Raw genomic sequence first — 10,691 nt, forward strand, 5'->3', positions numbered from 1 at the left:
GACGTTGTTAGCTTTTGTTAGCATATTGTCGTTATTTTTATTTATTTTTTCTTGCAGTGGTGGTTTCTGCATACTCCTCCCCTCCTCTTTGTTTCTTTCTCCAGTTAAGTACTGGAATTCAGTGATGCTGGGTAGGAACATTTAGGAAAGAAAGGTGTTTTTGGATAAGATAAAGCTTAGGTCAAATAGGGAACAAAGAGGTGAGCAGCTTCTGACCTTAAGTTAAGGAAGACTTGACTCAGCTACTTCAGAGCCATGTGCTCTGAGTTACTAATGTAATCTTTCTGTTTTCTTGGAGATAGAGACTTCCCTCTGTAGCTCCCTTCTGGTCTTCCCTGTTACAAGGAGGAAGATCTGCTTGGTTGTCATTGTTGGATGTCCACTTATAATAATAAAAATAGAAGCTTATTGAAAAAGAAGAAATCAGAATTAAGGATGTAAGAAAATTGGTTCATAAAGAATGAGTTTGTTTTTCATTAAGGAAATGAATGTAGAAGAAAACATTTTAAAAGAGCAGAAAGACCTAAAAATACTTGAAAAAGAAAGTGAAAGTCACTCAGTCTGACTTTTGCGACCCCGTGAACTATATGGTTCATGGAATTCTCCAGGTCAGAATACTGGAGTGGGTAGCCTTTCCCTTCTCTAGGGGATCTTCCCAACCCAGGGATTGAACCCAGGTCTCTCGCATTACAGGTGGATTCTTTACCAGCTGAGCCACAAGGGAAGCAAAAACAAACAAACAAACAAAAAAACACACAACCAACAAAACTTGGTTATCTTAATTCCAAGCAGTCTGCAGCTTTGATGAATTCTTCTTCTCTACAATAACTTGACACCATGACTGTGATTGGAGATCATGGCTGAAGAACTTTCAGACTGTTTGATGTATGTCACTTCAAATGATCTTGTAAAATGCACATCCCATAAACTGAAGGTTGGGTTTGGGCACATCCCACACTTAGTGTTGTCCTTTTTGGCAGTGAATTTGCTGTTGACTTTAGCCATCATAGGCTCATAACTAGCCTGTCATTCCGAGGGTGATTTAAGAGTTTGATTTGGGCAGTCTCTTTAAGGAGGTTGGTCAAACAGATGTGTGTAAGTTACTGATTATGTGTTCAGTAATTTCCTGGGGTCTTACTTCCCCTTCATTGCTTTTCTTGGTAGCTGGTTCTCGGCAATGAATAGTTATACTGTGAGCGATGGGAGTGTGGCAAACTAGATAGAGATAATAATTTGAAGTGCTGGTTTCCTTTGAGATCCTAAGGTACAGTGAGTAGCATTATCTCTCTGAGTGCCTTAGAACTAATAGGGAACAAAAAGGCACTTGCCAATCCCAGTGGACAGATGTGGTTTATTTCTCTTGCTAAGTCTTTGGGAGGGCAGAATCACGGTAATGTAGAGAAGCCCCCTAGCTATTCTGTGGGTGTGGCCATGGGCACATGATGTTAACTTTCCCTGCTTCTGTTTCAAATAAGAATCTTTGAGCTATTCTTCTTGTTGAAACAAGATCTATCTTGTTATTTCAGATACACCGTTTCAGGTGATGGTCGGTCACCTGTTTACCCATGAAGTAATAAGTTACAAAAGAAGGCAGTGTAACTGTGATCTCTGTGTTTGGGTTTGCATGCTGTTTCTGAATACATAAATCCAAACTTGGACAATTTAGGTGTGTGTTTTTTTTTTTTTTAATTAGCAAACACAGGTTTATGAAAGGAGTCATCATAGATTTCTTTTAAACAGTAAGCTTCTCTAGGGCCTTTGAATATTTGAGTTGCAATATTATTGATCACAACTTCAAAAAAAATGTCTGTTGTGTAAAGCCAGACATGTTTATATATCTATGCCAGTAAAGACTTAGGAGGTGCCTGTGTGTAAATGTGTGTGTGTTTGTGTACATGTGTGTGCTCCCATGCTAGCCCACTAAGTACCTGAATATATACCTCCCTGCTTTCTTTACCTTATAGACAAGGCTGAACATTGCTCATTGCTCTTGCCTGGTACATGTCCACTCTCATCTCACTGCAAGTGTCAGGGCAACACGCAAAATCGTAAATGAGGAGATGGAACAAGTGGGACCAGAAAACTGTGTCCACAGCCCAGTGGTCCATGTCACCATTCTTCTGCTTCTGGCATATATTGCATAATCAGGAGAGACGAGACAAGCCAAATCCTTTTAGTACACCATGTCTGGGGAGGTTATAGAGTCCCAGAGGTTCGTTTCTTTTTGCCATTGTAACAGTCTTGATTGTGACAAGGAATCTTGGAAGTCACATGAGAATGTCATGAAAACCCCATCCCCATTACTGTTGTTTCTGCTGGACACTTTCTGCTTAGGGAATACATTTCATTTGTTAAAAGAAAAAAAAAAACTGAGTGAAAGCACCTATGTTCTTTGCATTGAAGTCACATACAAAAATACCTTCCCTTATACAGTTCAACCTAAGCTCTTGTAGTACAATGGGCTTTATTTATTTGTATGTCTAAAGAGTAGTTTTAAAGCAATTAGAAGCTTTTTATGAATACTTAAAATGATCACTTCTTCCTTTTCTTACAGGAATGTCAGACTCAGATTGTTAAGGATCTGAAAATAATGGCTTTCCTCTTATGTCCATAATGGTAATTTTATGGCAAGAAAGAGCTACAGGAATTTTTTCCTATCTTGAAATTGTATTCTTTGCTTTGTAGATAAAAAGTTATACCAGGATATATTAGCTCATGTGTATTTGTTAGTGTTGCCTTTGTCCTGTTAATTAGCATAATATTAATTAAAAATGCTTGCTAAGAGGGTTCTGTTTTTGCTGGTTGTGAACTTTTTCAGAAATTATAGCAAAATAAGTATTTCGAATGTTCCAACTAGAATATGTTAGTTTAAAAAAAGAATAAATTTTCTTTGAATCTTTGCAGCTGTAGTTTACTTTCCAGGCATGAGAAATATCTATTTTATTAAGTCCTGCGAGGAATATGTGTCACATACATTTAAGAAAAATCTATTTAAGATGAAACATTCCAAAAATGACTTCCCCCTGGTGTGAAGTAAAACAAAAGCCCCAACTGCATCTCTGCCTGTGGTAATGACAAACTGCAGGCAGGTGAGGTTCATGGGGATGGTCTCACACCTGCACCACGAGCTTGGGGAACAGCTGGGTCTGGAGCTGGCGTCTGGCCTTGCTTTCTGTTTGATGAGAGACCAGCTCTCAGGCTGAGGGCCCCGCACACTTGCACAGAAGACTGAGTGTTTTTCAAAAGGCAAGGGGGACTGTGGGTGGCTAGTGTTCCCTGATTTTGTGAATCTTTTTCCCTGAGATGGGGTGGTTGAAGAAGCCTCCGCTCAAGCCCCACCTACAAACCCAAGCCCCTTATATCAGTCCTGAGCTCTGTCCGTGAAAGGAGTGTCACTCGGGAGGCTCTGAGATAAAGATCCTTGTCCACTTCAGTCCTAGTTCTGTACAGCCAGGGGGCAGACCGCAGGCCTGATGAATGGCTCCAGTTCAGTTCAGTCGCTCAGTCATGTCCGACTCTTTGTGACCTCACGGACTACAGCACGCCAGGCTTCCCTGTCCATCACCAACTCCCGGAGTTTACTCATATTCATGTCCATTGAGTCGGTGATGCCATCCAACCATCTCAGCCTCTGTCGTCCCCTTCTCCTCCCACCTTTGATCTTTCCCAGCATCTGGGTCTTTACAGATGAGTCCGTTTTTTGCATCAGGTGGCCAAAGTATTGGAGTTTCAGCTTCAACATCAGTCCTTCCAACGAACACCCAGGACTGATCTCCTTTAGGATGGACTGGTTGGATCTCCTTGCTGTCCAAGGGACTCTCAAGAGTCTTCTCCAACACCACAGTTCGAAAGCATCAATTCTTCGGCGCTCAGCTTTCTTTATAGTCCCAACTCTCACATCCATACGGGACTACTGGAAAAACCATAGCTTTGAATAGACGGACCTTTGTTGGTAAAGTAACATCTCTGCTTTTTAATATGCTGTCTAGGTTGGTCATAGCTTTTCTTCCAAGGAGTAAGGGTATTTTAATTTCATGGCTGCAGTCATCATCTGCAGTGATTTTGGAGCCCCCCAAAATAAAGCCTGTCACTGTGTCCACTGTTTCCCCATCTATTTCCCATGAAGTGATGGGACCAGATGCCATGATCTTAGTTTTCTGAATGTTGAGTTTTAAGCCAACTTTTTCACTCTCCTCTTTCACTTTCATCAAGAGGCTCTTTAGTTCTTCTTCGCTTTCTGCCATAAGGGTGGTGTCATCTGCATACCTGAAGTTAGTGATATTTCTCCCGGTTATCTTGATTCCAGCTTGTGCTTCATCCAGACCAGCATTTCTCATGTTGTACTCTGCATATAAATTAAATAAGCAGGGAGACAGTATACAGCCTTGACGTGCTCCTTTCCTGATTTGGAACCAGTTTGTTGTTCCGTGTCCAGTTCTAACTGTTGCTTCTTGACCTGCATACAGATTTCTCAGGAGGCAGGTCAGGTGCTCTGGTATTCCCATCTCTTGAAGAATTTTCCATGGTTTGTTGTGATCCACAAAGTCAAAGGCTTTGGCATAGTCAATAAAGCAGAAGTAGGTGTTCTTCTGGAACTCTGTTGCTCTTTCCATGATCTACCGGATGTTGGCAATTTGATTTCTGGTTCCTCTGCCTTTTCTAAAACCAGCTTGAACATCTGGAAGTTCATGGTTCACGTATTGTTGAAGCCTGGCTTGGAGAATTTTGAGCATTACTTTACTAGCGTGTGAGATGAGTACAATTGTGCAGTAGTTTGGACATTCTTTGGCATTGCCGTTCTTTGGGATTGGAATGAAAATTGACCTTTTCCAGTCCTGTGGCTACTGCTGAGTTTTCTCAATTTGCTGGCATATTGAGTGCAGCACTTTCACAGCATCATCTTTTAGAATTTGAAATGGTGCAACAGGAATTCCATCACCTCCTCTAGCTTTGTTCATAGTGATGCTTCCTGAGGCCTACTTGACCTCGCATTCTGGGATATCTAGCTCTACGTGAGCGATCACACCATTGTGGTTATCTGGGTCATGAAGATCTTTTTGTATAGTTCTGTGTATTATTGGCACCTCTTCTTAATATCTGCTGCTTCTGTTAGGTCCATACCATTTCTATCCTTTATCGAGCCCATCTTTGCATGAAATGTTCCCTTGGTATGTCTAATTTTCTTGAAGAGATCTCTAGTCTTTGCCATTCTGTTTTTTTCCCTCTATTTCTTTGCACTGATCATTGAGGAAGGCTTTCTTATCTCTCCTTGCTATTCTTTGGAACTCTGCATTCAAGTGGGTATATCTTTCCTTTTCTCCTTTGCCTTTCGCAAATGGCTGAATGGCTCCTCCCCCAACCAATTCCCAGGGTAACTCCAGAGTAGCTGAGGGCGTTTGTGGGCAGGCAGGACCCTTCCTGGTACACCACTCAAAGCTGACTGCTGATGATGGCATATGTTTGTTGATGTTAATTATGTTTCATTCTTTTTTATTTATTTATGGCTTTGCTTGGTCTTTGTTACCACACCCAGGCTTTCTCTAGTTGAGGCCAGTGGGGGCTGCTCTTCATTGCACTGTGAGGGGCTTCTCATTGAAGTGCTCTCTCTTGTTGCAGAGCCGGGGCCCTAGAGGACGTGGGTTTCAGTAGTTGTGGTGCATAGGCTTAGTTGCCCTGCAGTATGTGGAATCTTCCCAGGCCGGGGATCGAACTGGTGCCCCCTGCATTGGCAGGCAGATTCTTAACCACTGGACCACTAGAAGTCCTGGTGGCATTGTTTGATTTAATTCTTTTTCACACTTCCAAAAAGAAAAGCTATCCATCCAACTGGTCAGTCTTATACTATGTATCTATATGTGAAGGGGAAGTCCAGGTTGATTTCAGTTTGAGACCTCCATCCCATCAACTAACCCAGCTTGGGGAAGGTTCATAGAAACTGCCAGGCTCACCCCTGTTTGGTGTCTTTGCTCACTCACGGCACTAAGGCCAGGTGTCTCCTTCTTCATCTGACCACGTGTTCTTCTCTTCCACTGTGCTGTGGTGGCTGATGCCTGCAGGAATTGCTTCCATTATATAGTTTCCCAGGGACACTGACTGGAAATGCTTTGCATTCTTGCTGTCTTAAGATGGGTTCCTTTTTCCCCCCTTAAACTTACTTACTTATTTAGCTGTGCTGGGACTTAGTTGAGGCATGCAGGATCTAGTTCCCCAACCAGGGATTAAACCCAGGCTCCCTGCATTGGGAGTGTGGAGTCCTAACCACTGGACCATGAGGGAAGTCCCTTAAGGTGAGTTCTGATGCCTCACTTACATACCTGGGTATCAATTTCTTGGAAGCCAGAGATCAAGAAGTCAGGTCCAGCCTTTAGATCGTTCTGGTTTGGTGGCCAAACTGAAAGTTTACTGTATATTGTTTGAAAATTTGCAGTTTCTATAAAAGACTGGGGAGATTCCATACAACAGTTCAGATTTCTAGCTTCCCTTGAAAAAAATTGAAGTATCTAGGCAAGGTTGTTTTCATTATAGTGGAAGTGTTGCAGGGAGGAAGCCAATTCTGATTCCATGTTGGAAATTGTTTCTTTGACTTGCTTTTTGTTGCTCTTGTTGTAATCATACTTAATAGCTTGCCTCAGAGGACCCTGCCCCTGTGCTTGACTGTAAACTGAAGTGCCTCTGTTCAGCTCATAGAAAGATAATTTGTCCTTACCCACCTGTGAGTAGAAGAAATTAACACACTCCTTCCAAAGGCTGGCCATTTCCTCGGAGATGTTTTGCAAGACTGAAGCCCCTTTCACTTTACTTCCCCACTGCCTCTCACTTTCTGTTCTGCCTTTTGATGTTCCTTGTTGCTTCTTTCTTTCTGATCTTTGAAAGAACCTGGCATCCAGACCGCCACAAGATAGTTCTTTTGAGGCACTAGCTTGCCATCTTCTCAGTCTGCTGGCTCCCTGATGAAAGTGTCTTTCTTGCCTCAGCAGCTTATCTCTTGGGTTCATTGGCCTGTTGTTGTGGGGAGCAGAGCAAACTTGGACTCGGTAACATAACTATGAGGTGTAGAAGCAGATTGTGGCCTCTACCCTTGGAATGATGGCTTTTAAACCTTTTTGACCAGTCATACATGAAACTCTCCTTACCACATGCCATTCATTTTTTCATGTTCTATTTCATGAGAGCACAGACGGTGGAATGCCGCTAAAATTACTTTGCCATCCGCTGTTGCTGGTGACCTGACCTGCACCTTGAGAAACAGGGATTTGGATCTAACTGCAGGCTTTGCTTGCCAGGCCCTTCCTCTCCCGCACAAAACTTAGTGGTGCTGGCCTCATGGGCGACTGCAGTTCCCCAGATTCAGTCATTCATGTGAAACCACACAATTGTCATTCATATTAAACCAGACAGCCCCACAGGACATCCAAACTGCTGTCCCTCTTTGGCTGTGGTTATCCAGGTGAGGGTTGATTTTTCAGGACTCCTCTCTTAAATCTGAAGACAAAGGCAGGGTGAATGTCTCTCTTTGGTCTTGCCATGGCTTTCTTGCCCAACCCCTGCCAAGAAAATGAATAGAGTGCTATGTGCTGCTTTGTGGAAGACCTCCAGGCCTGTCCTACAGATTACATAACACTGGGCCATAGGTACCAGGGACAGTTCATATTACAATGGGGTTCTTTTTATAAAGCAAATGAAGTTTTTAACTGTGACTTTAGTTGCTTTACATTTGCATTACAGATTTTTAAGTACTGTCATTAACTGGGATGGGTAAGGCTGGGGGCAGGAAAAGAGTAAAGGGATTTTTAGTTGTCTTCTCTACCTTTATCATTACTCATCAGGACCCTGCCCATCCTAGCATCAGTAAGAAATGATAAAGTACCCTTTTATACACTTCAAATTAAACACATATTTAGCTCTTCAAATTGTATTCCTTTAGGATATTGATAGAGTAGAATTTGAGTCGGAAGATGTGGCTTCTTCTGGCCACACTTTCGCATTTGTTTTCTGTGAACTTAGGCTAGATTTAATATACTGGGCTTTGATTGTCTCAGCAATTAAATGGGATGATGGAGATAACTCCCACCGGGCCCTGTCTCATTGATTTCTGAGCATCTCACGAGACTGTGTGTGACACACACATGCAAAAATGTAAGCCGCTTTGTCTTATTATGGGGTGCTGTGTTTTTAGGATGTACAGAATTACATTATCACAGCTACTTGGCCTGCTGCAGGTATTTTACACTAAGGTGACTCTTTTCCTTTTCACACCCTTTTGGGGTAGATAAGACTCGGCGTGATGACCCATTTCTGTCTTACATATATAGATGATAACTGAAGTCAAGATCTGCACTCCCCACATTACAACACAGTGTGTCTTCGTCTTGCAGACTTCCAAATTGCCATGCGCTCAGTTCAGAAAGGAATTCAGCAGGCACCCTAGCTTCATGTGTTGAAAGCTGAGGCTGAAATAAAAGTGTCGGATGCTTCTTTTATGATGTCCATAATAGAGACAGAAACTAAACTGAGAATGTCCTTGCTCCTCAAGCAGAACTCTTTCCCGAAGACTGAAGTGGTTGGATTTCTTCAATCAAAGGCATTTTAATTTTTTCATTAAAAAAAAAAAAAAGAACACCTTCTGGATGTTTTCAAATCTGTCCTAGTTCCAGTCTGTTGAGTGAGCACACTTAGGTCAACAAAGAGGGGTCCAGCAGGGGGCTTATTTTTGGTTCTTATCTCACTGTCAGCACCCCTTCCTCTGGCCTGCAGCCCCATCACCCACCTGCAGCTCTGAGACAATTCGTGTCTAATGAAGTCTTTGTTCTGACAAAGGACATGTAGACTTTGGCCATTTAAACCCCAACCAAATAAAGAATCCACTTAAGGATTTGACAGAGTTTAAAAAAGTTACATGGTTATCAATGTTACATCTGATTCCAGGGTTAGGAATGAACTCTTGTCAGATGGCAAAGGGGATCCTTTCCCATTTGTGTGGATGGTGAGAGGGAGAGGAGGTGGGGCTCTCTTCTATGGGGGACAGTGAAGTGCGTAAGAGTCTGTTTTTGGACTGGGAAGGTGAGAGATGTGTGTTCCATTATCAGCTTGCTGCCTTGGGCAAGTTGCTTTGAATATCTCTGGGCCTTATAGCCTTAGTGAAGTCGCTCAGTCGTGTCCAACTCTTTGCGACCCCATGGACACCAGGCTCCTCCATCCATGGGAGTTTCTAGGCAAGAGTACTGGAGTGGGTTGCCTTTTCCTTATGTCACCCAGGGCCTTTATTGTGGTCACTCTTATTTCCATTTTATGGATACCACTGAGGTTCTCTTGTCCCAGATCCTACAGCTTAGGAAATGGGTCGACTCAGGACTGGAACACAGGTTGATGTGATTCTGGACCCCAACACCTGTTAGCTTCTGTGCCTGTTTGTTTGAAGGAGCCTTCTTGCTAATATCACAGAATTCTGGGCTCTGCTCTTTGTCAAGTAACAAATTATAATGAAAGGAATCAAAGAAGTTATCCTGAAAATGATGGGTAATATGCATTACAAGAGAGAACTTGCAGCAGTATTTTACTTTCTTATTTCTTATTTATGTAATTCTACTTGTGCTTGAAAATTTTTAGAGGTAGAATATTGAAATATAGCCAGCACTTGCCACTGTCAGAAATACAGTCTGAAACTTTTGTTAGTTTATACTTAGGAAGTTATGGTTATTTGATGCTCATAGAGTTAACTAACATATGTAGCCTTATCTGCTTTTTCCTGGTTCTGTGCTATATATTATTATTCTTATTTTACAGAAAAGGAAACTAAAGCTTAAAAGGTTAGGGATCTGATCACCTCACAAGTGGGCTTGTTGGATTTGCCTGTGTTCTTTTCCTCTGCTCTACACAAGTGAAATCCTATTGTTGGCCATTATGGGTTGATCTATTAGAGAAAAATTCCAAGTTCACATCTCATTCCAGAGGAGAATAACAAAGAGGCAGACCTAGACAGAAGCATAATTTGTAAAGTCTCAGAAATCACCCTAACAGAGATTTATATATTTTAGAAAGCAATAACTTCATGTGCATCAGTGAATTAGTTGATAGTGTTCTCAAAAGTTTCCTTTAAAGAGTTTAGAAATGTAAACAGGAATTAAATTTCTTTTTTGCTCCCTGTTGCTCCCCTTTCACAAATCCTGTTTAAAACCTTTTAGGTCCCTCTTCCCAAGAAGTGTTCCCTTCTTGGCCTCTTCTCCCGCCTCCTCATTTCTTTTTCATTTCACTGTGTCCTCCTCCTGAATAAAACTTCCATCTGTGTTAATTACATGCAGGAGAGTTGGTGCATATTGCAAAACAAAATATATTTTTATAGATGGACTTGATCATATGTATGGTAGAGTACATGTATAGAGTAAGTAGATATCTAGTTTTTGGTGATCATGGGAAGATTTAGGAGATGATTTGGGGGGATCCTGAGAGTTTCTGTTTTATTAATGTTGTTTTCATGGAAAAGGATGCTAGATGCTATCTCCTGTTCTGTTATTTAAAAATAGCTCTGTATAGATAAGATTTGATGCTTTTACCACTGTTCTTCTAGTTCATTCTTGTAATAAAGAGATCTTTGGTTTTGATATTATCTTTTTATTGTTCCAGAAATGGTAATTTGTCAGGTGGTTTTATACAAGAAGGATACTAAAACTTAAAAACCTTTCCATAGGAAGGAA

Source organism: Budorcas taxicolor, chromosome 8, assembly GCF_023091745.1.
Source record: "Budorcas taxicolor isolate Tak-1 chromosome 8, Takin1.1, whole genome shotgun sequence".
NCBI lineage: Eukaryota > Metazoa > Chordata > Mammalia > Artiodactyla > Bovidae > Budorcas > Budorcas taxicolor.